General features: G+C 43.6%; 1 long non-coding RNA gene across 1 annotated transcript in view; it reads right to left on the bottom strand.

The window, feature by feature from the left end:
* LOC309804801 overlaps positions 1–27,959 on the bottom strand; it is a 76,644-nt gene that overhangs the window by 10,148 nt on the left and 38,537 nt on the right. Inside the window, exon 2 of the long non-coding RNA XR_014294168.1 lies at positions 15,859–15,963. This is a non-coding gene — a long non-coding RNA (uncharacterized lncRNA). The remainder of the gene's footprint in view (positions 1–15,858; positions 15,964–27,959) is intronic.

The raw sequence follows: 27,959 nt of genomic DNA, 5'->3' as shown, positions 1-27,959 counted from the left end.
CTCCAAATATGGGTAGCATTGGGATCGAGAAACAAACATGAGAGACGATTCTAGGCCAGGACACACAAATGTGCCTGGTATGTCTTTAAAGATTTTTTGCTTTTTATTTTTTTGGCTCTGGGATATTTTTCACTAGTGGGAGTTTCAGGTGAAGTATAGAGACAACTGTGTTGGCAAAGCAGAGAATAGAGACACAGTTGGCTGAATATGAAAACAGGAGAGGAATGTGAAGCATCTTGAATGCCAGGCAGTAGTTCGGATTCAAAAAGCAATAGAAATCCATCACGGGTTCTTGTCTAGGGAAGTGGCACGCTGGCAGCGGGTGATTTATGTCTTGAATTTGGATGGTCTGGGGCTGGAGGTGGGTGACACAACACGGGAGACAGCAGATTGGGTAGAATTACAGTAATCTAAGCACTGGATTCAGTAAATTACCCTCTCTGTGGGCGGGGTTGGGGGGAACAATGCCCAAGCCTGGACAAACTAGAAAGAAATACAGCTGTGCCAGAGGCTCTCAGAGCTGTCCAGAGGGGACAGGGCAGGAGAAGGTGGCGGGTGGTGGGGGGGGGGGGCGGTCAGTAGGAGAAAGCAATTCAGCCCTGAGCCAATAAAGCAGGCTTTACTGAAGCCTGGAGACGACACAGGAGTTTTCAGCTGCAATTGGCTAGGTTCCCTGGGCCAATGTGTGTATTTTGCATCTCCTTCAGATTGTAAATCTAAGTAGAATTCCTGGTCCTTCCCAGGGCATTTGCGGCAGCCACGAGTGCATCTTGTCTGTGGGGAAATCCTCCTTGATAAACAGAGACTTAAAGACCAGCCAGGACCCAGTCCCGGGCTCACAGCCCTTTCAGGGAGCGTGGGGAGATGATCAGTGGAGAATAAAGGAAGAAGTGAGTCCTTTTCCCTTTCACATTCACGGTGCTGCTGGAACACGGCCCTTTCCCACCAAATATACATCAAAATCCAAGCATTCAAGAGTCTTGCCCAAGCCCCCAGCAGGTCCCTGAACTACACCTGGACACTTGGAAGCAGGAGGTAACAGAAAAGGGCAGTGGACTGTGGAGTCGGATCTCCCAAATGGAAAGGAAAAGACAGAATGCGAGACACAAGGGCAGCAGCAGCCTCTGGTGGAAACTTGCTGTCTTACAGCCCGGAAGTTGGCGGCTTCTCCAACCCAGGAAGTGGGGGAAGCAGGCCCGACAGCCAGTAGAATGCCAGGTTCCTCTAAAGAGGCTGGAGTGGTCCCAAATGATAGCCATCTGCTCAGGAGCCCAGTGGAGCCTGGTTGGTGGGCAACGATTCACGGTCAGGCCGCGCCCGGGCCGCCTGGCTCAGTCACAGAGCAGCCAGCGTTCCCTGTGCTTAGTTAGACACAGACGGCAGCTTCCACTCTCCTTATTTGTTTTTGAAGCACGGCGACTACCATCATGGATGCAGTCTATTAAAGAGCCAGGGCCCTAGCTTGTTCCTTCTCACCCCAGGTTCCTTGCCTATTCTGCCCTGCACCTCAAGAATGCCCATGAATGGCAGCAATGACAGAGAAGATGAAAGCGGCCAGGTTAGTTGGGGACAGATTACAAAAGGCCTTTGCTAAGGGGTCCTGGGATCCTGAGCAAGGTGGAGACACAACCAGCAGTGCATTAGAAATAAATAGACGTTAAAATTGATAATCTACAAGGACCTACTGTAGAGCACAGGGAACTACTCAGTATTCTGTAATAACCTAAATGGGAAAAGAATCTGAAAAAGAAAAGATACTTGTATTGATACACATATAACTGAATCACTTTGCTGTACACCTGAAACTAACACAACATTGTAAATCAACTATGCTCCAATATAAAAAAAAAATTTTAATTAAAAATAAATAAAAGAATTAAATAGATGGTGACATCTGGTGACCAAGGACCTAGGAACGCCTAGTTGTACCCAGTGGATCATTTGTCCTCCCCATGACATTTACAAAGGAGCTCGCACACAAGTGACATGATTATTGGTGGTGCAAGTCCTGTGTTACCCAATTCAGACTCGCCAGATGTTTGAATGGAACATGTGGTTTAGGCTCACAGACCTATGTGGGTCTTTCTGGACCAAACACATGGTCATGTCTGTGGAGGAAAAGTGAGAAAGGATAGTGTAGCCAGGCCCTGCCGTAACACTCCCCCTCTGCGGCTTTTGCCAAAAGAGCTGTGGCTAGATCGCCCTCTGGAGGCAGGAGAGAGAAGAGCAGCAAACCTGAGTGCCGAGGACCTTAGTGTGGTGACTGAGGAAATGAAACATTATCCTAAGTCCCACACAAAGAGTGACATTCTGCCCCCCTCCCAGTTTTTCCCTGTGATCTGTCTGCCATTGTGCTCCCTGACACAATCCTAATCATAAGCAGGGCTCTTTCTCCAGCATGGGAGTTTGGGGTACCTTGAATACCCCAGGTTGAGGGTACCATAGGTTGAGTGTGGTTCCCTCCACACTCCAAAAGTGAATTAATCCAACCACAAGTCTTTAAAGTGTCCCACTTTTCCAAATTCCTAAAGGCTGCATAAGATGCACAACGAAACGACTGCACCCCAGCACCAGAACAGCTTCAAAATATAGAAGGCATAGATAAAGCAGTAGCATTTTGCAAACAAAAACTATGTCCCACTTTGCTGCCAATCTGAAATAGAGGAGAGTGGTAAATACCTATGGAAGGAGAAAAAAAGAGAATCCTAGACTGAAAGAAACTTGCTACTGAGCTGACCTGTGCCACCATCTGCAAATTTTATAGAAACTCAAAGCCTTAATGCATCTGCTCAGGTCTGGAGCAGATGGCAGGACAGTCCATCCAGGGTATTGACCTTTAGCTCAGTGATCTAACCTGCTAGCACCCAGGAGGTGAAGGGGCGGGTGGGGAGAGACTAGATGATGGCTTATTAGATTAGCAATTCCCAAGAACATCTCCAGAGGCCAAATGAGGATCCTTCCCTCCACCCTCTAGTTCTGGAGAATTGACTGAGCTCCACTTCCCCAGTGGCTGTCCAAACATCCTCTTCTAGCACCAGGTTTCCTGCTGCATCAAGGCTTGACTTTCCCAAATAATAATATAACAAATAAAATACCTCTCCTCATGGAATCTCCCCTGATGCCTCAGCTATAAATCACCACTCCTCTGGGAACTTCCCTGGTGATCCAGTGGTTACAACTCTGTGCTTTCCAGTGCAGGGGGCTCAGGTTTGATCCTTGGTCGGAGAACTAAGACCCCACATGCCTCTCAGCATGGCCTAAATAAATAAATACAATTGCCTCTTCCCTCTTGGAACTCCCCTAGTCCCTATCTGTGCCTCTCTTATAAGTATATATATCTATAACTTCTCTCTTCTTTCAGAAGATGATAAAATTCTTGAGGACAGAACCAAGAACAAATACAATTGGGATTTTTTTCTTCTTTATATGGGAAAGAGAAACTCCAAAGACCTCTTCTTTGGAGTCCAGGGATACATTCATAGCCCCCACTGTTCTCGTGTGACCCCAACTAACCTTGATGGGGAGACACAGCTGGAAGAGCCAGTCCTATACACAGGCAGAGCAGGAAGTGGCTTGGCTGGTATGCTTTGGAGAATGCAAGGAATTTCCCAATTGTGTCTCCAAATGGCCCACCTCCAGTACCTGAAATTAATCATACATTCTTGTCCGTCTTTGGAGTTTTTCTCTTTTGCAGTTCCCTCTAAATACCCCATTAGAAGAACATTTTAAGCTCCAACCAGTCAATGCCTCAGCAAAGGATTCACTGGTCATCAGATGTAAGCAAAGTTTTACAGGAGTATGTAGACGCTGTAAGTGTTTTGAGGGTCAGGCATTAAGGCAGGGATCTGAGAGCGTAAAAATCCATGAGGTGAAAGCTTGTTGTTTGTTTTGTTGACTTCTGTAACTCCAGCACCCATTATGGTGCCTGGAACATACAAGGTGCTCAATCAATGTTGAAAATAAGGAATGAACGGGTATATGAATGACAAGAAGTCCAGAAAACAGGTATTCTCCAGGAGGAGGTCAGAAGGCCCGAAAACAAATTCCCTGGGGGCAGAATGGATTCCTTATTCTTCTTGGATGACCTCCACGGTGTCTTAGACAGCCTAAGAAGTGTTCAGGAAGTTCACTGGAACTGTATCTTTGCTCTTTACCGTTTTGCCGGGTGGCTCTAGGGCTTGGCCCAGTAACACCGCCCCTTCCCCCGCCGCCTCCCCGGCTGCCACCAGGGGTCAATGCAGACCAAATACTAGTCTTGCCACCAGGGGGCAGTGCAAACCAAATTCCAGGGTTTTAGCGTCCAAATCTCTGGTGTCTGACTGACAGCAGGGGGTCCCCAAATCCCATCTTGGACCACCAAATAGAGTAGTCTCTCCCTGCACAGTCGTTAATATCAAAATCTCATCTGGGCAGCTTTGTTTCTCAGACCTGTAACAGAGACAATAGTTAAAAAGCCATACGGGGCCTCCCTGGTGGCGCAGTGGTTGAGAGTCCGCCTGCCGATGCAGGGGATACGGGTTCGTGCCCCGGTCTGGGAGGATCCCATATGCCGCGGAGCGGCTGGGCCCGTGAGCCATGGCCGCTGGGCCTGTGCATCCGGAGCCTGTGCTCCGCAACGGGAGAGGCCACAACAGTGAGAGGCCCGCATACCGCAAAAAGAAAAAAAAAAAAAAAAAAAAAAGCCATACGGAAATCCAGAGGGGCCTGGGGCTTCTCTGGTGGTGCCGTGGTTAAGAATCAGCCTGCCAATGCAGGAGACACGGGTTCCAGCCCTGGCCCGGAAAGATCTCACATGCTGCGGAGCATCTAAGCCCGTGCAGCACAGCTACGGAGCCTGCATTCTAGAGCCCAAGAGCCACAACTACTGAGCCCGTGTGCCACAACTACTGAAGCCCGTGCGACTAGAGCCCATGCTCCTCAACAAGAGAGGTCACCACAGTGAGAAGCCCGTGCACTGCAAGGAAGAGTAGCCCCCGCTCGCTGTAACTAGAGAAAGCCCGCGTGCAATAATGAAGACCCAACGCAGCCAAAAATAAATAAATAAATAAACAAACAAACAGTGACCTGTGTTTGGGGAAAGGAAAAAGAAAACTGGGGTCACTGTTAGGGACCTTCCCTACTATACATTTCTAAGCAACTAAAGTATTATCCATGAGTAGCCTGAAGCATCCCACAGATGATTAATATTTAATTGGTAATATACAGCGAGCTCCGCATTAGATCTATGAAAAGCGTGCAGAACTTTCCCAGGAACAATGCCAAGAGCTAGACTATTATCTAGTATTTCGAATCAAACTAGGTCAGGCCCTCAGACAGTAGTCTGACCCCTTCATTGTTAAATTGTGAAAAAGGGTTGAGAGCAGGAAAGAGGCATGCCCAAGTTAAAGAAGGAAGCAAAAAGGAAATATTTATTGATCCAGGTACTGAGTCCCATTAGGCAAATAAAGTACTGTATTTATTTAACCTCTACCAGGCTATCATTAACACCCATTTTCTCCCATGAGGAAGTAGACTTCGAAAGGGATTACAACACTCTTTGCTTTATTTCTCTTGTTCTTTCATTCAACATTTTTTGAGCTCTTATTTGGGGTCAGGCACTATGCTAAGCAATAGGGATACTGAGAATATAAAGTGACCTTAAGGTGAGTGGAACAGATAGACACAGAGATTATTACTAGTGAGTGTAATGTGAATTACAGCCTTGGTCTTACTTTAAGCCAAGGCTTTTTCTTTCACTACATTTGCTGCCTTCTACTACATGATCAGTCCCCTTCCCTAGAGCAGGGTCTGTCATGTCCTCTTTGTATCTCCAGTATTTAGACTAGTACCTTGTTGTGCTCCTCAAATGACTGGGTGACCAAATGGATGGAGAGATGAATGATGGATGGATGGATGGATGGACAAATGGATGGATGGATGGGTGGGTGGGTGGGTGGATGGATGAATGTGCGGATGGATGGATGGATGAATGTATGGATAGATGGATGGACGGATGGATGGACAGGTAGATAGATGGATGGATGGATGGGTGGGTAGATAGACAAATGAACAGATCAATGAATGAAAGAATGAACAAATGAACAGGTCCTGGAGATCACAAATCAAAAAGGGGAAAGAAGTGAAGTAATATTTGGTGAGACAGTGGTGGGCCTTCTTCATAACTATATTCTCATTATTTTCAGTTATTTGCTCTCTTTGTGTGCTGTAAACCACTTGAAGGCAAGGAGCCTTCCCTGCAAGTTTCCTACACACAGAGCCCATCTCAGTGCTGGGTGTCCCCCAGGTGCTCAGTAGTTTATGTGATGAGATGGTAAGTCTATGACTGACTTCATTCTCACTCCTGATCATTTGACAACTTTGGGGAGTGGGTAGGAATCTTCTTCCTTTCATGCAAAGAGCAAGACCAAGCCATGGAAAAGCAAAGTGTCTGGGGGTCTGAATTCTGGGTCTTGGAGATCCCAGCCCCTGGGACAAATCAATGAGACCACGTGGCCTTTAGAAGAAGCATCCCAGAGGTCCCAGCCCAGAGGACTGGGGGGAATGTCCCAGCTGTGCCTAGAGGAAAGCCCCAGGCTTGAGCGTCCTGTGAGCTAAAGTCTTCCACAGCTATCTACCAGTGGATGGGCAGACCCCACCCACTGCCAAAGAGGGGACTGTGGGAGCGGAGCTGGTTGCTCAGGAAGGGGGAGGTGAGGAAGCAGGAGTGGAAGGCCATTGGCCACATCCAGCCCAGGCAGCTCTGAGAACGTCCTTCTGCTTCCGCCCCAGCCCGATGGGGCTAAGCCTGAGTCGTCGCTCCTGAGACTTTAGATCCAGGACAGGGCCTGCAGGGAGGCAAGAGTCAGACCTGGGGTGTCTGAAGTGCTGAATTTTGCCCTGGTTTTGTAACTAATAAGCTTGAATTCCTTTGAGGTCCCATCTCCTTCTCTGAGCCTCAGTTTCCTAATCCCTAAAGATGGAGTCATGAGGAGATTCCATGAGTTACCGGGCACATAACATGTGCTCAATAAATATGTCGCTGTCCCTCCTCCCTCACCATCTTTTGACGTTGTCCCTCAGTTTCTTCATAGGAGAGAAACGGGGACAACAGCACCCATGCCAGCCTCATCCTGGGGACATTGTGAAGACCATGTAAAAGAGGAGATGTAAAACCCCATAAAGTCTACATGCAAAAAATGCAAAAGCAAGTTTAAATTAACACAGAATGGAGTAGGCCAGCTAATGCAAATCCTCAGAGGTGACAGAATCTCCTCAGTCCTGCCTGTCCCAGAGGTGTGTCCCTCCAGGGCTTTCCCCACCGCCCCACCTGGTCAAACTCTCACAGATTCCTCCAGGCACTGGAAAGGCTGCTACCGCCTCCTCAGGGATGTCTGGATGGGCCGTTGGTCCTGGAGATAGGCAGCCTTCACAAGGGCTCAAAGTCCACGCATCAATGCAGGCTTGCTGCCGCCTGCCCTTGCTAAGGGGCTTGGCTGATGCCACCCCCGGACTTTTTCCCAGCATCTGGGAAGAGGTCGGAAAGGCTGAACACATTAGCCCCTCAATGTCTGTGAACATTCTAGAGTAAGACCTGCACAAGGAGTTCCCCTTTCGTGAAGCCACCCTGGACAGCCCACGTGGCAGAGCCAGTCCCTCCCTGTGGGTGACAAGCAAGGTGACAGAGCCTGGACTTGGAGTAGTGAGTGGGGACTGAAACCAGGGCTGAGTCTGAATCTAGAATCCTGTGTGACCTTGAATATGCTCCTCAACTCTCTAGACCTTGATTTTTTTTTTTATGTTCAAGGTAATGATTGTTTTGAGGCTTAAATAAGGAAATATAAATATAGGGTATAAAACAATGCCTAGCCCAATAAATGTGAACCAAATAAAGGAATGGATGAATGACCCTCAAATCTCAGGACCAGAAAGAGCTCAGCTTTGGAGCAAACTGGAGGTGGCCCCAGTTAACAGCAATTTTCAACGGGGTAAACCAGGAGTACCTGTTAACCCTCTGGAAGGAATGGGGAAGAAACTTTCCCTGAGTCATGGGGCTTGGTTGGGGGAGGGGAAGATTATGGATAGGAAAAAGAGGAAAAGGATGATCCAAAAGCTCATTGCCAAAAAAATGTAAAAATTAAAAAACAAAACAAAACACCTCACAGACATAGAGAACAGACTTGTGGTTGCCAAGGGGGAAGTGGGGGAGGGCAGAGAGGTATGGATTGGGAGTTTGGGATTAGCAGATGTTAACTAGTATATATAGGGTGGATAAACAACAAGGTCCTACTGTATAGCACAGGGAACTATATTCAATATCCTGTGATAAACCATAATGGAAAAGAAAATGAAAAAGAATAACTGAGTAAAAGAGTAACTGACTCACTTTGCTGTAGAACAAAAATTAATACAACATTGTAAATCAACTGTACTTCACTAAATTTTTTTTTAAAATAATCTCTGTTCAATATCCTTCAATGGCTCCCACTCATCCAGATCTGAATTACTCAACCAGCATTTGAGGTCCCCCTTGGCTTAACCCAATCTAACTCCTCACCCTGATTTCTCTCCCTCCTCACCCACATCCCTCATCTCCTCTGGACCAGTCTGCTCATCAGTACCTGGATAGGCCCAGCACATTTCATGGGTGCAGGAAAACAAACACTCAAGGCCCTGCAGCTCCTTCTCACCTTCACATGGGCCCTCAGGGATCTCTTTCTTCCTCCAACTTAGCACTTTGTTGCTCCACTCATTTTAGCCCTCTTTAATGTCACTTTTCAAATATCAGGCTGAGTCTCTGCAACTAGAATGGAAGCTCCACAGGGACAAGAATATGTGTGTGTGTTTATTTTTACATTTATATGTGAATATCTATGTACTGAAGAATACTGATCTATCTATATACTTATGTCTATATGCATTTTTATATCCATCTCAATATCCAGATATAGGTAGAGACAGAGCTGGAGATAGAGGTAGAGATAAAGATGGTAGAGATAGAGATAGATAGAGACACAGAATGTCCACAAGAACAACCTCTCTATCCTGTGTGCATTCCTCTTTAAATAAGACTTTGCTCCACCCATCAAAAAATGGCATCTATGTCTCCTTTCCTTGAACCTTGGCTGGCCCTGTGACTTGCTTTGACAGCTAGACATGACAACAAGAATACGACAGATGTGACATTGTATGCCTTCCTAGCAAGGTCTCAACAGCATTTACAGGTTCCATTCTCACTTGCTGAGATTACAATTCTGCTACTGCCATGTGGCAAAGGCTGAGCTAGCCTTCTTGATGATCAGAGATCACGTGGAGAGAGAAGCCTGGATGACAGCCACACCGACAACCAGACGTGTGAGTGAGGCCATCCTAGACACCCCCAGATCCAAGGAGCCACCAAGTGACTGCAAAAATACTTAGTAGGCACTAGCAAAGAGAGGCTCAGAGATGCAGAAGTTTCCATGGAGGGCACAGTCGGGGAGACACAGCCTGGGAGGACGGAAATGTTGGGCTCACTACCTTGGCACACGGGTGAGCCGAGGCTCCATCTGTCAGCCATGTGGCTGACAGGGTCTTGGTGTTCCGGCCGGGTGTCAGGTCAGTGCCCTTGTGGTGGGAGAGCTGAGTTCAAGACACTGGTCCACCAGAGACCTCCCTTCTTCATGTAATATCAAATGGCAAAAGCTCTCCCAGAGACGTCCATCTCAATGCTAAGAGCCAGCTCCACTCAACAACCAGCAAGCAACAGTGCTGGATACCCTATGCCAAACAACTAGCAAGACAGGAACACAATCCCAACCATTAGCAAAGAGGCGGCCTAATATAATAATAAGTCCACAGACACCCCAAAACACACCACAGGATGCAGTCCTGCCCACCAGAAAGACAAGATCCAACCTCATCCACCAGAACACAGGCACCAGTCCCCTCCACCAGGAAGCCTACACAATCCACTGAACCAATCTTAGCTACTGGGGGCAGACACCAAAAACAACGGGAACTATGAACCTGCAGCCTGTGAAAACGAGACCCCAAACACAGAAAGTTAAGCAAAATGAGAAGACAGAGAAACACAAAGTAGAGGAAGGAGCAAGGCAAAAACCCACCAGACCAAAAAAATGAAGAGGAAATAGGCTGTCTATCTGAAAAAGAATTCAGAGTAATGACAGTAAAGATGATCCAAGATCTTGGAAATAGAATGGAGAAAATACAAGAAAAGTTTAACAAAGACCTAGAACTAAAGAGCAAACAAACAATCATGAGCAACACAATAAATGAAATTAAAAATTCTCTAGAAGGAATCCATTGCAGAAAACCTGAGGCAGAAGAAGGGATAAGTGACCTGGAAAATAAAATAGCGGAAATAACTACCACAGAGCACAATAAAGAAAAAAGAATGAAAAGAATTGAGGACAGTCTCACAGACCTCTGGGACAACATTAAATGCACCAACATTTGAAATAGGGGTCCCAGAAGAAGAAGAGAAATAGAAAGGGACTAAGAAAATATCTGAAGAGATTATAGTTGAAAACTTCCCTAATATGGGAAAGGAAATAGTCAATCAAGTCCAGAAACCACAGAGGGTCCCATACAGGAAAAATCCAAGGAGAAACACACCAAAACATATATTAATCAAACTATCAAAAATTAAATATAAAGTAAAAAAGAAAAGCCCAGGACCAGATGGCTTCACAGGCAAATTCTATCAAACATTTAGAGAAGAGCTAACACCTATCCTTCTCAAATTCTTCCAAAACATAGCAGAGGGAGGAACACTCCCAAACTCATTCTGCGAGGCCACCATCAACCTGATACCAAAACCAGACAAGGATGTCACAAAGAAAGAAAACTACAGGCCAATATCACTGATAAACATAGATGAAAAAATGCTAAACCAAATACTAGCAAACAGAATCCAACAGCACATTAAAAGGATCATACACCAGGATCAAGTGGGGTTTATCCCAGGAATGCAAGGATTCTTCAATATACACAAATCAATCAATGTGATAAGCTATTTTAACAAACTGAAGGAGAAAAACCACATGATCATCTCAATAGTTGCAGAAAAAGCTTTTGACAAAATTCAACACTCATTTATGATAAAAACCTTCCAGAAAGTAGGCATAGCAGGAACTTATCTCAACATAATAAAGGCCATATATGGCAAACCCACAGTCTACATCATTCTCAATGGTGAAAAACTGAAAACATTTCCTCTAAGATCAGGAACAAGACAAGGTTGTCAACTCTCGAGACACTCTTATTCAACATAGTTTTGGAAGTCCTAGCCATGGCAATCAGAGAAGAAAAAGAAATAAAAGGAATCCCAATCAGAAAACAAGAAGTAAAGCTGTCACTGTTTGCAGATGACGTGATACTATACATAGAGAATCCTAAAGATGCTACCAGAAAACTACTAGAGCTAATCAATGAATTTGGTAAAGTAGCAGCATACAAAATTAATGCACAGAAATTTCTTGCATTCCTATACACTAATAATGAAAAAGCTGAAAGGGAAATTAAGGAAACAATCCCATACACCACTGCAACAAAAAGAATAAAATACCTCGGAATAAACCTACCTAAGGAGACAAAAGACCTCTATGCACAAAACTATATGAAACTGATGAAAGAAATTAAAGATGATACAAACAGATGGAGAGATATACCATGTTCTTGGATTAAAAGAATGAACATTGTGAAAATGATTATACTACCCAAAGCAATCTACAGATTCAGGGTATTCCCTTTCAAACTACCAATGGCAGTTTTCACAGAACTAGAACAAAAAAGTTTACTATTTGTATGGAAACAAAAAAGACCCCAAATACCCAAAGCAATCTTGAGAAAGAAAAATGGAGCTGGAGGAATCAGGCTCCCAACTTCAGACTATAATACAAAGCTACAGTAATCAAGACAGTATGGTACTAGCACAAAAACAGAAATATAGATAAATGGAACAGGATAGAAAGCCCAGAGATAAACCCACGCACATATGGTCACTTTATTTTTAATAAAGGAGGCAAGAATATACAATGGAGAAAAGACAGCCTCTTCAATAAGTGGTGCTAGGAAAAGTGGACAGCTACATGTTAAAGAATGAAATTAGAACACTCCCTAACTCCATACACAAAAATAAACTCAAAATGGATTAAAGACCTAAATGTAAGGCCTGACACTATAAAACTCTTAGAGGAAAACATAGGCTGAACACTCTATGACATAAATCACAGTAAGATCCTTTTTGACCCACCTCCTAGAGAAATGGATATAAAAACAAAGATAAACAAATGGGATCTATTGAAACTTAAAAGCTTTTGCACAGCAAAGGAAAACATAAACAAGATGAACAGACAACCCTCAGAATGGGAGAAAATATTTGCAAATGAAACAACTGACAAAAGATTAATCCCCACAATTTACAAGCAGCTCATGCAGCTCGATATCAAAAAAACAAACAACCCAATCCAAAAATGAGCAGAAGACCTAAATAGACATTTCTCCAAAGAAGATATACAGATTGCCAATAAACACATGAAAGGATGCTCAACATCACTAATCATTAGAAAAATGCAAATCAAAACTACAATGAGGTATCACCTCACACCAGTCAGAATGGCCATCATCAAAAAATCTAGAAACAATAAATGCTGGAGAGGGTGTGGAGAAAGGGAACCCTCTTGCACTGTTGGTGGGAATGTATATTGATACAGCCACTATGGAGAACAATATGGAGGTTCTTTAAACAACTACAAATAAAACTACCATAAGACCCAGCAATCCCACAACTGGGCATATGCCCTGAGAAAACCATATTTCAAAAAAGTGATGTACCACAATGTTCATTGCAGCTCTATTTACAATAGCCAGGACATGGAAGCAACCTAAGTGTCCATCGATAGATGAATGGATAAAGAAGATGTGGCACAATATATACAAAGGAATATTACTCAGCCATAAAAAGAAACAAAATTGAGTTATTTGTAGTGAGGTGGATGGACCTAGAGTCTGTCATACAGAGTGAAGTAAGTCAGAAAGAGGAAAAACAAATACCGTATGCTAACACATATATATGGAATCTAAAAAAAAAAAATAGTTCTGAAGATCCTAGGGGCAGGACAGGAATAAAGATGCAGACATAGAGAATGGACTTGAGGACACGGGGAGGGGGAAGGGTAAGCTGGGAAGAAGTGAGACATGGACATATATACACTACCAAATGTAAAATAGATAGCTAGTGGGAAGTAGCCACATAGCACAGGGAGATCAGCTCAGTGCTTTGTGACCACCTAGAGGGGTGGGATAGGGAGAGCAGGAAGGACATGCAAGAGGGAGGAGATACGGGGATATATGTATATGTATAGCTGATTCACTTTGTTATAAAGCAGTAACTAACACACCATTGTAAAGTGATTATACTCCAATAAAGATGTTTAAAAAAAAGAAATTAAGCATTAAAAATTTTATAATCCCAAGATTTAAAATATTTTAGCCTCTTAAAATTATATTATTAATTTTCAATGTAAGTAATATTGAAGGAATGTGGAAAGAAACAAACCTATACTCCTTCATTCTAATGCTACTATTTTGGTGTGAATTTCCCAGTATTTTTCCTCATGAAATACATATTTTTGAAAGCTGTTATGCAATTCTGAACTGTATTTTAAATATCATGTCTTATAAATGCAATGTATTAATTATAGAAAGTTTCAAAATGTAAATAAGAAAAAAAGAAACAAAACCCATCTGTAATTTTATCTCCCACTTTATGATTTTGAGGTAAATCCTTTTGAGTTTTTTTCACATGGGACCATATTGTGTGTAAAATTTTAAAATCTACTTTTTTCTACTTCTTAGTATACAACGAATATTTTCCATACTCTCTAACATTATTTCTAATGAATACAAATTTTATTTTATGATTATGGCAGTTACTCAAATCTCGCTTTTTTTGGTCATTATAAATAATATTTAATTGACCAACTTTGTAGTACGCATTTTGGCAAGTTCACAGTTATTTCCTAGAGTAAATTCCTAGCATGATGGTCACTCGTATCCTTTTGATCATCTTTACTTATTTTTTCTTCTTGTTTTACTAATATATAATTGATATACAGCCCTGTGTAAGTTTAAGGGGTGTATAGAATAATGATTTGACTTAAATACATCATGAAATAATTACCACAATTAGTTTAGTGAACATCCATCATTTCTTGTAGACATAAAATTAAAGAAATAGAAAAAAAATTTTTTCCTTGTGATGAGAACTCTTAGGATTTACTCTCTTAACAACTTTCATATACAACATACAGCAGTGTTGATTATATTTACCATGTTGTACATTACATCCCTACTACTTATTTGTCTTATAACTGGAAGTTTCTACCTTATGACTAACTTCATGCAATTCCTCCCTGCCCCACCCTCCCGCCTCTGGTAACCACAAACCCAATTTCTTTTTCTATGAACTTGTTTGTTTTTGAAGTATAATTGGCCTACAGAACTATGTTAGCTTCTGGCACACAACATAGTGTTTCACTGTTTCCATACATTTCAAATGATCATCATGAAAAGTCTAGTTATCATCTGTCACTATGCAAAGATACTAAATAATTTTTGACTATATTCCCCACGCTGTACATTTCATACTTGTGACTCGTTTATTTTATAACTGGTAGTTTGTATCTCTTAATTTCCCTCACTTATTTCTCTCATCTTACTAACTCCCCACCCCTACCCCCTGGGCAATCACCTGTTTGTCGTCTGTATCTATGATTTTGTTTCTGTTTTGTTATGTTTGTTCATTTGTTTTTGCTTTTTAGATTCCACATATAAGTGAAATCATACAGTGTTTGTCTTTCTCTGTATGACTTATTTCACTTAGTTTAATATCCTCTGAGTCTACCCATGTTATCAAAAATGGCAAGATTTTGTTCTTTTTTATGACTAATATTTTGTTGTGAGTGTGTATGTATATTTGTGTATATACATATATATTTTTTTAATTTATTTATTTATTTAAAAAAAGTGTCATGTACCACAATGTTCACTGCAATTCTATTTACAATAGCCAGGACCTGGAAGCAACCTAAGTGTCCATCAGCAGATGAATGGATAAAGAAGATGTGGCACATATATACAATGGAATATTACTCAGCCATGAAAGAAACGAAATTGAGTTTTTTGTAGTGAGGTGGACGGACCTAGGGTCTGTCATACAGAGTGAAGTAAGTCAGAAAGAGAAAAACAAATACCATATGCTAACACATATATATGGAATCTAAAAACAAAAAAATAGTTCTGAAGAACCTAGGGGCAGGACAGGATTAAAGATGCAGACATAAGAATGGACTTGAGGACACAGGGAGGGGGAAGGGTAAGCTGGGACGAAGTGAGAGAGTGGCATGGACATATATACACTACCAAATGTAAAATAGATAGCTAGTGGGAAGCAGCCACACAGCACAGGGAGATCAGCTCGGTGCTTTGTGACCACCTAGAAGGGTGGGATAGGGAGGGTGGGAGGGAGACTCAAGAGGGAGGAGATATGGGGATATATGTATATGTATAGCTGATTCACTTTGTTATAAAGCAGATACTAACACACAATTGTAAAGCAATTATACTCCAATAAAGATGTTGAAAAAAAAAAAAGCAATGGGCTTCCCTGGTGGCGCAGTGGTTGAGAGTCCGCCTGCCGATTCAGGGGACACGGGTTCGTGCCCCGGTCTGGGAAGATCCCACATGCCGCGGAGCAGCTTGGCCCATGAGCCATGGCCGTTGAGCCTGCGTGTCCAGAGCCTGTGCTCCGCAACGGGAGAGGTGACAACAGTGAGAGGCCCACATACCGCAAAAAAAAAAAAAAAAAGCAATACTTACTGACCCCTGGAGAAAGCATCCAGCCTGGCACCATCTCGTAGTCTTTCATTTACCATCAGGATCCTCTTCCTGAGCTGAGCCCACGTCAAAGTGTTGACCCACAGACTTCAGAGGAAATAAAATGGTGTTTTAAGCACCAAGTTTGGGGGAAGTATAGCGCAAAGATATTAATATAGGTGTATGTGGTTTCGTGTGTCTGTGAGAATAACTGAATGCTATGTAGATATTGGCATCAGAATTAGTTAAGTGAGCCAGACAGAGAAAGACAGATATAATATGATATCGTTTATATATGGAATCTTAAAAGAAAAAAGATACAAATGGACTTATTTACAAAACAGAAATAGACCCACAGACATAGAAAACAAACCTATGGTTACCAAAAGGGAAATGGGGGAGGGATAGATTAGGAATTTGGGATTAGCAGATACAAACTACTGTATATAAGCTAGATAACCAACAAGGACCTACTGTATAGCACAGGGAACTATACTTAATATTTTGCAATAGCCTATAAGGGAAAGGAATCTGAAAAAGAATAGATCTATACATATATATATGTATAACTGAATCATTGTGCTGTACACCTGAAACTAACACAACATTGTAAATCAACTATATTTCAATAAAAAAAATTTTTTTAAATAGTGGTTTAAAAAAGAATTAGTTAAATGAATGAATGGATGAGTTCAAAGCCTTAATATGTTCCACTTCTAGATTTTGCCTTCTGAGTCCATTAGTATAGAATTTGTTTGGTGGAGCTGACTTTACCCCTCTCTCTTTTCTCTCAGCAAGAGAAAAGAGTAATTGGGACTTGAAAGAAATTTACCTGCTTCTTAGGAACATCAAGGATGAAGAGGAAGGGCCCAGCCCATTGTTTTTTCTTCAATGCATGAAAGCCTCCAAGGTGTGGTGTCAGGAAAATGAACCAGAAACCAGGAAATATCTGCTGGGGGCCTAATTTTACCCCTCATTGGCTGTGTCCTTGAACATGAGTAGTTTCCTCTCTCTGGGCCTCAGTTTCCCTCTCTGTAAGTGAAAGCTTCAGTTAGAGAGCCTGAAGGTCCTCTCTCGTCCATAACATTACCCAAGTTGTTGCTGAGAATGTTTTAACCCTTTCATTCACCCCATGAAATATTGCTTTGAGGACTAGTTTCCAATTAGCATTATTTGGATGCCTCTGTCTTTGGGGGGACAGAAAATAGGACTCAGAAAAGGGAGCTGAGACCCCTTAGACCCCTTAGATTCTACCATAAAGCAGAAAGAGAGCCTCAGTTAAGATATAGGCACAACAGCTGCGTTTTGGACATTGGCTCGAACACCTGGGTTACTGGGTCTCATATCTTGAATGCTTATGTGGTCTGGCTAGCAAACTTCAGCTGGAATTTGCAGGGGATGATGGATTATAAGAAGATCCTGAGTAGGCTTCAGAAATAGTTATGAGAAAAGAAGACTGTTCATCTTATGTAAGTCTGATTGGAATGCTCAAAGAACAAATCATGCCTGCCTTCTCCACCCTCCATCTATTGCCATCACTTTTCTGATGATGATTATGGCCAGCCATTATGGAAGGCCTGTCTTCCCAGCCACCTGACACCAGAGACATTATTTACCTCACTTTAAATGGGAAGAAATCAAAACTCAGAAAAATTGTCAAGTGTTCCGTAATTAAGAAACTTAAAGCCAAGGAGTAAAGCCAAATATATCTGATTCAAAAACACAACCTTTTTCACCATATCATATAGTTCTTGGCACCATCCAGAGTCTTCTGTTTCCTGCTGAGCTAAGGCCAAGAGAAGACAGGGACTTTCACAGAAGAACATGCTTAACACCTCAGTCAGAGGGCTGTTGTGAGAACTGAGGGCTATGAGTGGGACCATCCTGATGTGGCTGTTTCATATCCACTTTGCCTAGAACCTGGATTACATCCACTTCATCCCAAATTCTAGCCCTCAAGAATATTGAGATACTGTATAATTCCAGTGAATAAAGATACATAAATGGCTGCAGAAGCTTGGAGTCTCTGTCTGAAGCCTCCTAAAATATGGGTTCAGTCCCTCCTCCCAAACCAAAAGCAGTCAGAGGATCACTAGATATTGGGCACATGGACAAGGAAATATAGGGCACAGTCCTTAACCCAAGGGAGTATAACCTCCAGGCAAGACAAAAACACTCAAGGGCTTCCCTGGTGGTGCAGTGGTTGAGAGTCTGCCTGCCGACGCAGGGGACACGGGTTCATGCCCCGGTCCGGGAAGATCCCACATGCCGCGGAATGGCTGGGCCCGTGAGCCATGGCCGCTGAGCCTGCGCGTCCGGAGCCTGTGCTCCGCAATGGGAGAGGCCACAACAGTGAGAGGCCCGCGTAACGCAAAAAAAAAAAAAAATCCACTCAAAACATAAATGCAGAGCTTTGTGGTACTAACTTACACCACAAAATGAATGAGAAAAGAAAGATCCTGAAGGACTGGAAGGGAAAGAACAGTTTTCATGGAACAAAAAGTTTGAACTGAACCTTGAAGGAAAAAGTGTTTGGGCCAGAGAAGAAGGAAGGGCCTACTAGCAGTGGGAACAGCATGAGGGAAAGCCTGGTGGGGAGGAATGACCAGGCTTATGGGGAGGATAGTAGAATATAAACCTCCTGGGGTCTGGGACCTAGAAGGAGGAAACTGTGAGTGACCCCATAGCGGGAGGGAAAGCCAGAGGTCAGCAAAAGGGAGATGTTTGACACCCAGGCCCCATCCACCCATCCATCTCACTTTCTAGAAGACTGAGTCATGCCTTCTACCCACACAAACCTACAAGACAGATACATGCATGTACACACACACACACACACACACACACACACACACACACACACACATGCTTTGTGTTTGTTCCTGTCAGAAACCAGCCTGTGAGATTGCTATGGATTCCAGAGGAGGGTGGGGAGGACCAAGATAGCAGATTGTTAAGGCTCTAATTACATATCTTTGAGGTGGAAATTTAGTGAAACCACAGACTTGGAACAACATAAAAGTGCATAAAACAGCCTCCTCTATTCATTATGCAAAAGAACTGCTCATTTGTGGAGTCTAGATTACAGTAGAGAGCTTATAAATTGAGAAGATGGTGTTTTATGGATTCCCATAAACACTAGCACGCTCTCATCACGAAGATCACACCTGTTGTTGCAGCTGAGCCAGTGAGCGCGGTGGGTCCCCCACCCACTGAGGGATGGCCTGCCAGTGCCACTCACCTCCAGGAGTGACGAGGAAGGACCAGGACCAAGAGGAGCTCCCCAAGAGGACACGGCATAGAACCATCCTGAGATCGCAGGGAAAAGCTTCCACCGAACAGTCATTTATTATGATTAAAAATAATACAAATCTTTAAGATTGTCATATTGGGGGCAAAAAAGGACTTAGAAAAAGGAGTTGATACTTAGTGGCTAACAGAGTCATCTATTTGTGATTCAAGGAATTCCCTGGAAACTGGGTCCCCCAATTTAAAAAAATCTTGAATCAAACTCACTTTGGTTTTTCTTTTTTTATATTTTATTATCTGCTTTCTTTTTCCTTTACATAAAATTGCTTTGAGGAATGATTAAGTCTCAAGAAGAACATTTCTCAAAGTATGTTCCTGTGGAATACTAGTTTACAAGGAAAAAAAAATGTTTGGTCGTTAAATACATTTGGGAAATTTTAAACTAAATTCACGCCCCCATCCATATCACTTCCCGTTGAATGTATATGAACATTAACATTAATGTGTTAAAGGCTCTCAAAAGTCTTGCAACAAAGAAATTTAAATTTGTTTAATTTTACTCAGTGTTTCTAAAATTTAAGTAATCAAGAAATCTGATTTTTTTGGTTAGTTTGCTTTGTTTTTGTTTGTTTGTTTGTTTACAAAACATCTATTATCATCCAGAGCAACCAGTGTTTTATACAAAAAGCCTTGAGACATAATTACTCTGGGGGCTGGTTTTCCAGTTTCTGTCTTTGGATATAAATTTGAAAATTGTTCAGTGATTTTTTAAGACCTATTGCTTGATCCTTTTGTTTTAGTGCAGCCTGGTCGTGTTCTGTCCTAATCCTATTATATAGAGTTGCATTACTTACTCATAAAGAGATTTGATTACCAGGTGTCTGGGTGGAACTAGGTGCCTCTTGAATCACAGGTTTCCTGAGACTTAAAAAGTCACATCCTTGTCCCCAGAGAGGGAAATAGAATCAGAGTGCTCTGATCAGAGGCACTCAGCACACCTGGGTACCAAAGGGAAGACGTATTAGAGTGTCCTGTGCATATATGTTTAAAAATGATGGTGAAATGGAAAACAACACAAAAGCCCATCCATTAAAAAATGGATAAATAAGCTGGTATATCCATACAATGGAATGCTACCCATCTATTGAATGGGTAAACCATGATGCAGACAACAACTTGAATGAATCTCAACATTATCATGTTGAATAAAAGTACATACTATACAATTCATTCATATAAAATTCTAGGAAATACAGACTAAGCTATAGTGAAAGAAAGCAGATCAGGGTAGCCTGGGGAACGGGAGTAGAGGCAGGGAAGGGACACCAGGACATCTTTCGACGTGGGTAATGAAAATGTTTGTTATCTTAATTGTGATGATGATTTTATGGCTGTTCACATACATCAAAACTTTAACCTGTATACTTACATATGTATGGTTTATTGCATATAAGCAATATCTCAAAAGAATTCCAAAAATAAATTTAAATAAATAAATAAAATGAAATAAATAAGAAATTTTGAAATTTTCTCCAGGAAAAAAAAATGATGGGCTATCTGTGCCTGGCTTGCCTCTGATTAATGTTTCTGGTCATCCGTGAGATTTTCAGATAATCAAAGTTGGTAAACAGATGAGTGAATGAGTTCAGGGCCTTGATAGGCTCCATTTGTAGACATTGCCTCTTAAGTCCCTTTATAGACCATTCAGGCAAAGGGAACTCTGTTTTTCTGTCATTATTTTCTCATCAATGGAAGAGGCCTTCAAAGAATTTCTTCTGGTTCCTAGAAACTTCAGGGATGCCAAGAAGGGACCTGTCCATTGGTGTTTCATTGATGACACAGTTTCTCCAGAGCTAGTGTGGTCTAGGGGACCAGAACTCTCTGGTCAAACCTTGGCTCACCCTCACTGGCTGAGCATCCTTCGTGTGGTCATTTCCTCTCACTGTGTCTTTGGGAAATCAGACACTTCAAAGATGTAACAGATTTAAAGGATTAAAAAGACAGTTCGGGACTTCCCTGGTGGCACAGTGGTTAAGAATCTGCCTGCCAATGCAGAGGACACGGGTTCGAGCCCTGGTCCGGGAAGATCCCACATGCCGTGGAGCAACTAAGCCTGTATGCTACAACTACTGAGCCTGCGCTCTAGAGCCCATGAGCCACAACTACCGAGCCCACGTTCTGCAACTACTGAAACCCGTGCGCCTACGGCCTGTGGTCCGCAACAAGAAGCCCGCGCACCGCAACAAAGAATAGCTCCTGCTCGCCGCACTTGAGAAAGCCCACGCGCAGCAACGAAGACCCAACGCAGCCAAAAATAAATTAATTAAAAAAAAAAAAAAGACAGCTCACCTTGGGGAAACGAAAGCACAAAAAGAGTTTCTTCATTTCTAAAATGAAAAGGTGGTAAAGTTCCTTCTTGTTATGACATTTTATGATTCTTTGAATTTTCCTCTGCAAGTGAGAATGGCACTGTGAGAACTCTAAATGGATGGATAAGAGCTTGAAGAAGAGGAAAGAGAGATGGATGGGGACAAAAATGGGAAATGGCCACTTTGAGTGCTAGGAGGCTGGTCTTCGTATTCGTACAGACCTTAGCTTCCCCCCAGGACAGATCTTTGACAAGCCACTGTGACCTTGAGCAAATTCACAGCTCTGAGTCTCCTCTGCAAACTAGAATTATTAGTAACTACCCCATCGTTATTCTCGAAAGTAAATGAACAAAACATTTGTAAAAATTCCCAGCGCAATGCCCATCCTATATTAGGGGTAAAATGCCATTTCATTCCCCACCTTCCAGAGACAAATAGCCCATTAAGCATTTTGCTAAGAGGAGTCCCACAAGTTCACTGGCAAATATAGGTCCATGTGTCCCAAATTCTCAAAGCTGGTTCAATGGCAAAGCCTGAGCTCTCCCCAAACCACGAGGCTCCTAGATCTCCATCTGTGCTTAACTGAGCCATTTAAGGCATTTTTCCCTGGTGACACATTGCCTCTGGGAAGGACCCCACTAATGTAGCAGGGCTTTCCCCCCAGCCATGGAGCTCTTTCCTTCCATCCCCCTTCTCCAAGCCCTACAAGGCGTCTTCTGGCATTTTGTCCTCTGCTGCCCACCACCCCGACTCCATCTTCAAACTTGCTTCCTTTCCTTCCTTCCCCTCCTTGCTTTTTTTTTGTGTGTGTGGACCATTTTTAAAGTCTTTATTGAATATGTTACAATATTGCCACTGGACCGCCAGGGAAGTCCCCCTCCTTGCTTTTTAAGGGACAGACCAGGTCTCAGGCACTTCTAGGGATAAGGCTGGTGAAAACAGGTGGAGGATGTCAAATAAGGGGACAGGACTTTGTGTGTCTCATTAAATTAAGTCTATTAGAGAAGGAAGGCTCTCTGGGGTGTATATTCGTTTCCTGTGGCTTGCATCACGAAGAACCAAAGACCAGATGGCTGAAAACAACAAGAAGTTACTTTGCCACAGCTGTGGAGGCCAGAAGTCTGAACTCTAGGTGTCAGCAGGGCTGTGTTTTCTCTGACAGCTCAAGGGAGACTCCTCCCTCGCCTTTTCCAGCTTCTGGTGGACACTGGCAATCCCTGGCTTCCTAGTCTGTAGACTCAATACTCTAATCCCTGCCTCTACCATGACATGGCATTTTCCCTATGGGTCTTTCTGTCCCTGAGTCTCTGTGTCCTTTCTTTTCTTATAAGGACACCAGTCATATTAGATGAACTCCTCTTAATTACATCTGCAAAGACCCTGTTTCCAAATAAGGTCATATTCTGAGGTCTGGGTGGACATTAATTTGGAGGGAGGGGGACAATATTCAATCCAATATAGGGTCCTTGGTGTCCAATCCACCCGAAGGGAATAAATCCTAGAGATTAAAGTGACTTGGTCTAGATTATAGGGCCAATTAATGGCAAAGCTAAGACTGTAGTTCAGGCCTTTTGCTTCCATACCCAGACAGATTTCTAAGACACCTATATGTCTCTAATGAGCACCAACTTGGCTCCAAGCTCAGGGTGGAGAAGAAGGATGATTTTGTTTTTAGAGGCTTCCTGCATTGAACTAGGCTTATAATAATAATAACCAATATGCACTGGGCTTTGGAGGCATGATCTCTAATCTCTATGACAATAGTTAACACACTCAGAGAGCTCACTGTGGGCCAGTCACGACTCCTAGCACTTCAATGTGTATTAACTTATTTAATCCTCCCAACATGCTGATGTCTGTTTGCATCCAAAGCCCACACCCTTCCTCTAGCACCAAGCTGCCTTCAACAAGAACTGTGAACATGGCACTTTAGACAATGCCTCTCCATCTCCACCAAATGCCTGTAAGTGATTGAAAGCTCAGTTGGAATTTGAAAATTCCTAGTCTGGGGATGAGATAAACACATAGGACAGTTGTCTATCCAAAGGCCAGCTGTCAGGCAATTAGCTGGGAACCTTCCAAAGCCAAATCTTTAGATACATCTACAGGTGGAGACAAGGAATGGTCAGTTAAGCCCATTCCAGCTGATTGCTGTGGTTTCTGGCCAGGATAGCTGACAGATGTGCATCGGCAGCCCCTGCTAGTCAAGGTGCAGATATGGGACAAATCTCTCCGGCTTGATGCAGCTCTGAGACGGGGAGGGGCAGAGAGGGGGAGAGCAGCTCAGATTTTAAGGACTGCTGCTTGGATCCCAGTGGCACCAGCTCACCGCTCCTTACATGCTGTGGGACTATGGGCAGTGATCAACTATTACCCAATGGCATCAATTAAAGCCAAGGAAAGGGCTCAGTGGGATGCACTGGCTCTCGAAGAGGGAGTGCAGAAGGAGGGGATGGCCATCTCCTCCTGGGCATTTGGAGATAGAAAGTGCTTTGGGAAGCCATAGGGGATAAAAAAGGAATTGGTATTTCCTTTGCCTCTGCCACTCCCTTTGTAATGATAGTTCTTATTTGAGGAAAGGCACATGTGAAGGATTTGGGCTCTGGAGAGGATTTTTGAGGTCACACCCTGGGTTGCTGGACCAGGTTTTTGGAGGAGTCTGAACATACAGCTACTGGTGTACATTAAGAGAACAGAAGTGCTTGTGTCATTTGTTAAGGAGACTAAGGAAGCAGCCAAGAGCACCGACCTGGAGTCTTGAGACCTGTGGCCCCATGACGGCTTTACCATCACCTTGCTGTGTGACCTTGGAGATACACTTGAACCTCACTGTGTGTGAGATTCCTCACTTTTCAAGTAAAGATAACGATGCATGTTTGATCCTTCTCTGTGGGCTATTGTGAGACTCAAATAAGACAATATACACAAAAGCATTTTGAAAAGTACAATTTTAATAGTGGGGACAAAAGGTACTGATGACTAAGGGCCCAAAGGAGCTGCTCAGCTACCAACTAACCAGCTGTGGGAAGTTGGGAAAGTCATCATAAAACTCTAATAGTGCACTATGGCCTTGGGTCACAGAGTTTTTGCAAATCTAACCAAAGTAATGGACTCAAGACCCCAGAAAAATGCCCAAGGAGTCAATAATGTTTGCTCACAACCCCAGAAGAGTCCCAACCTCTCTAGGCCTATCTGTGGGCCTCTAGCAAGTCCCTAGACCCCTAGATGGAAAGCACCCGCCCCCAGAAGCAGGCGTACAATTCCTGCAGCCCAGACTCGGTTAATATACCGTAACAAAGAGCATCTCAGTATTACTGGGAACCATAGCAGATTGAAAGTGAAGAAATATATTATCTCTGCTATTTATCAGGATCGTCACAAAAGTAATACTGCACAGGGTCTATTTTTCAAGCAGTACTTGAGGGTCATGTACAGCACTTTCCTGAGCACGTTCTAAGCTGCAACTAGTTCTTCTCTAGCTTACCCATCCATATGCTCCCATTTCCTTCCTGTCTTTCAGAGATTCATCAACATCTCTGGGCACAGAGAGTCACACGTGCTGTTCTCAGCACAGTCATGGATTGATTTCCTTTTTATAGCTTTGCTGTCATTCCAGTGGGATTTGGGAGGCAGGGGAGGCAAGCATATGAACTCAGGCTGGAGCCAGAAGCGCCTCCCTTTTTTTCGATTATGTCAACCTCCCACTGCTCCACACCTGGAAGGCCAGATGTGAGACAGCACCTTGGTCTGCTTTTGCAGCGTCACATCAGGCCATCCATCTGATTGCCCATCAGCAGCCCCTGAGTGCCGGCGTGCACGCAAGGCACCATCCAGCCACCGTAAGCCAAGGCAGGTGCAGGCACAGAACAGCCGCAGCCCGATCTCAGGTGATATACCTTGAGCGGGAATGTCTTGACATCACAGGGGACCATTCCCAGCAGTGTGTGTGTCCCACGTGGCTGAGATGACGAATGCATTCACCTGTGGGACGATGCAGTCTCTGCTGTTTGGGCAGATGTGAGCACCCATTCCACGTCGAGGATGTGGGCTTGCACTGGAGGGGCAGCACAGCACAAAGGTCTAGAAAGCAGACCCCAGAGGTATTCACTAGCTGTGCGACATTGAACACACTTCCTAGCCTTTCTGTGCCTCAGCATCGTCAACTGTAAAATAGGGACGATTTAATCCTCACTTCATACAGCTGCTATGAAAATTAAATGGGTTAATACATATGAAGTGCTTAGAACAATGTCTAGCGAGTGTAGCAAATGCTCAACAAGTGCAAGTTATTTGAGGATGGGGATACAGAGGTGCTAGGGACTGAATGTTTGTGGCCCCCTAACATTCATATGTTGAAGCCCTAACCCTCAATGTGATGGAGATTCGGAGACTTGGAGGTGAGCTTTTGGGGAGATAATTAAGTTTAGATGAGTCATGAGACTGGAGGTCCCATGAAGAAACTAGGTTCTTTGTGAGGGAGACAGACCAGAGCTCGCTGTCCCTCCAACGTGTGAGGACAGAGTGACAAGGTAGAAGAGCCTCCCTGGGAACAGAATCTGCTGGCATCTTGACCTTGGACTTCCAGCCTCCAGAACTGTGAGAAATCAAAGCCTGTTGTCTAAGCCCACCGGTCTATGGCGTTATGTGATAGTAGCCCAAGCTGACTAATACAGGGGTCATATTAGTCAGAGTTCTCCAGGGAGAACCGATATGGTGTGTGTGTTGTGTGTGGATTAAGAAATTGGCTCATGTGATTGTTTGGGCTGGCAAGTCTGAATTCTGCAGGCTAGGCTGTCAGGCTAGAGACCTCGGGAAGGGTTGATGTTGCAGCTTGAGTCGGCAAACAGGCTGGAGGCAGAATTCTCTCTTCCTCAAGGACCTCAATCTGTTTTCTCTTAAGGCCTTTGACTGATTGGATGAGGCCCGCCACACTATGAAGATTAATCCACTTTACACAAAGTCCGCAGATTTAAATGTTAATCTCATCTAAAAACTACCTACACAGAAACATCTAGACTGGTGTTTGACCAACTATCTAGGTACTGTGGCCTCACCAGTTTGACACCTATTGGCATGTAGAATTCACCGTCACAGGGGGACTGAAGGTAAGCAGTGTACAGGTCCCCATGTGCACACCTCGGGCACACTTCCTCAGACACACACCATATACTTAAAATGCCACAAAGACCAACGCTGTCTCTGGAGCCGGGGCTCCTGCATCTAGATTGGCAGAAGGTAATTGCAGAGGGAGGCCCAGGCCTGTGTTATTAGCACATTCAGAGCAGCAGCTCTCCCAGAAGCCAGATGGCAAACACTTGCTTTGGGGGCAAGTGCAGACTTGGGGCCCTGCATCTTGGACAGGACCCAAGAGGCTGCCCCTCAGGCCCTCACCGTCCCAATAATTATGCTTTCCTCTTAGTGCTTTGCCTACATTATCTCCTCTGGTCCACATGGCCTCCTGGGGAGGAGGCTGGGTGGGGATTATCATGTCCATTTCATGGAGGCATGTTTAAAACTAGAGGCTCCACAACTAATAAGGACCGAATCTGGACTAGACCTTCGGTTTTCAGAACCCTACTTCAGGGCACTTTTCCACTACGTCAGTGTCCTCCAAGCCCACAAGCAGAGTCAGCCTGTGATGTCGGGGGAAGGGACCAAAGGGATTAAGGGGAAGTAAAGAGGGTTTGTGTTATTAACTCAAGCAAGTCAGTTCACCCATCTGAGCCTCAGTTTCTTCAAATGCAATATGAAACAACTAGTCCATAGGTTCCTAAGGATGGAAACCTTATCTTTTCTCTCCTAATACATCCCCTGCCCAGCCTGTTATGTAGAAAGCATTTGGTCAATGCTGGCTGAATTAAATGGGGGTTAGTAGGCTGTACTAGTTTGCTAGGTCTGCCATAATAAAGTACTGAAGATTGGGTGCCTTAACCAATGGAAATTTATTTTCTCACAATTCTGGAGGCTGGAAGTCCAAGATCAAGGTGTCAGCAAGAGTTGGTTTCTTCTGAGGCTTCTGTCCTTGGCTTGTAGATGCCTGACTTCTCCCTATGTCTTCACATGGTCTCTTCTCTGTGCCCTAATCTCCTCTTCTTATAAGGACACCAGCCTTATTGGACGAGGGCCCACCTTACTAATCTCATTTTAACCTAATGACCAATTTAAGTTCCTATCTCCAAATGTAATCATGCTCTGAGGTACTACTGGTGGTTAGGTCTTCGACATAGAAATTTGGGGAGGATATAAATCAGCTCAGATCAGGGGCTTGTTGGTCTCTAGAGTCATTCCAGCTCTGACATTTGATATCTCTGATGGTGAACCAGGAACTTTGGCTAGGCATTTATCCCTTTAATGAACAGTTCTTGGTAAAAATGAGCATGGTAAAGTCAACAATAAAAGAACAAAGAACCCGATTTTAAAAATAGGCCAAAGTCCTTATCAGATACCTTATCAAAGGAGATTAACAGATGGCCAATAAGCATATGA

This window comes from Mesoplodon mirus, assembly GCF_964341445.2.
Source record: "Mesoplodon mirus genome assembly, chromosome: 1".
NCBI lineage: Eukaryota > Metazoa > Chordata > Mammalia > Artiodactyla > Ziphiidae > Mesoplodon > Mesoplodon mirus.
Note: the sequence above shows the minus strand (reverse complement) of the source record. Positions and strands in the feature narration are given on the sequence as shown.